Source organism: Arachis hypogaea, chromosome 15 (assembly GCF_003086295.3).
Source record: "Arachis hypogaea cultivar Tifrunner chromosome 15, arahy.Tifrunner.gnm2.J5K5, whole genome shotgun sequence".
Classification (NCBI taxonomy): Eukaryota; Viridiplantae; Streptophyta; class Magnoliopsida; order Fabales; family Fabaceae; genus Arachis; species Arachis hypogaea.
This window is the reverse complement of record NC_092050.1, coordinates 21,436,059-21,437,944: the sequence shown is the minus strand read 5'-3', so window position 1 is coordinate 21,437,944 and position 1,886 is coordinate 21,436,059. Positions and strand designations below refer to the sequence as shown.

Below are 1,886 nucleotides of genomic sequence, written 5' to 3'. Positions count from 1 at the left end.
GGAATTGTTTGTAACAAAAAAATCCATCTACTATCCCTTATGAAATCACTAAGGCTGGGATGAAGTTACCATTAGGTACCTATCTTTATTTTCTCATTGAGGTCTGTACTTTCTTTTGATTAGGGTGTATACGGTTGGATGATTATTTAGAACGTGATATGTTTTATTAACTGAGATATATGTAGCATTTCAGAAACAAGCCAATCAACCAGGGTAAACAGAATCTATACGTAGACATTTTTTTTATTGCTGTTATGCTCCATATAAATTCTCATATAGTATAATATCTCTTACTACAGAATTTACTGTGGTGTATCTTAAATATTTACTGTTTATTCATGTAATATTGTCTTCATTTCAGTTGCTAAACCACTAGTTGTGGATGGACTGCAAAGTCACATGAACTGTTTCTTGCATATGATGAATTCTCTCTTTCAGAGCTTGAGCCACCACTTGTTCTGCAAGAGTTTGTCAATCATGGTTTGTGAATTGATCTGAACACCATAAACCTTTTCTGCTTGATCTTCCAGTTTCTTAATTTCCATTTTTTCCCCCCTTTTTCTTTGTTTGGGGTTGGGTTGTAACTTGGTAACATCGCAGGTGGACTTCTCTTCAAGATTTATATTGTTGGGGAACCATTAAGGTTGTGAGGCTTTTTCTCTGCTAAATCAGGAACATGAGCTATCTAAGTGGATGTTATTCCGATTTCCAAGATTTCGTGTGCAGCGCGTCTGTGATGAAGCTGATCTTGATCCTACTATTGCTGGTGAGACTTGTAAAATAGTCTTTAAAACATTTATATACACTCTCACACAAAGCTCTTTTATACTTGAATGCTATCATTTATTTTGAATTTTCATTTTCATAATGGGGAATCGGATCAAACACTAACCTATTTTGTCATAGATAGAACTTCTCTATAGCTTAGTTTTGGGTAGGAGGGAAATGATGGTGTATATCCATCCATTATCTAAAGTAAAATTTATTTCATTATGAACTCGTGTTTTGAGTCTATTGATATGCACGGCCATTTTTTTAAAGCCTTATAAATGAGTACTGTATGATTGAGAAGTATCTGCTTCCAACTGTGTTGTTGAACTAAAGCGTCTCTGACTTACTGTTACAACTTCTTGCAGAGCATCCACCAAGATCTTTATTAGAGAGGCTTGCAGGGGAGCTTTGACGTCGTTTGGTATTATCTGTAACTATCTATTTTGTTATGTTCATACTTTTCATTCGGTGACAATGTACTAAAACAGAACTGCATTTTCGGTTCTAGGGACTCCACTTGTTCAACATAGATATGATACGGGAATATGGGACGAAGAATGTGTTTTATGTCATTGATATCAATTACTTTCCTGGCAAGTATCAAAAGCACATGATGATGAGGATGATGCATATATTTATCGGACCTCTGACCATGGTTGCATATGCTGTTGTGCAGGATATGGAAAAATGCCAGACTATGAGCACGTATTTACAGACTTCCTACTAAGCTTAGTTCAGAACAAGTTTAAGAAGAGACCTGACACCTGAGGAATGACTGTTCTATCCTTGCCAATTGCATTCTGCTTTTAACGTGTTTATTTACGAACAATCAATCCTATATACATTAACACTTAATCCTCGTGAAAAATGTTTCTAATAGGGGTATCATAATCTTGCCCCGCTAATCCTCTCTCTCTCTCTCTCCAGGCTTCACCAATAAGCTTTCTCTCGTTATATAACATTGTGATTAGTGTTATTCGGGTCGTAAATTGTTTAATTCATGTTATTTGCCTTTCAAACCCATTCCCGTTGATATTTAAATTTTTTGAAACATGATCTTCTAAGAAACATCTCGACTAAAATATCAATACCATTGGGATCTGCAGCGCACATCT

General features: G+C 35.6%; 1 pseudogene; it reads left to right on the top strand.

Moving 5' to 3' along the window:
- Window positions 1–20: 20 nt before the first annotated feature.
- LOC112748081 (inositol-tetrakisphosphate 1-kinase 4-like) lies at window positions 21–1,613 on the top strand (annotated as a pseudogene).
- The last annotated feature ends 273 nt before the right edge of the window (window positions 1,614–1,886 follow it).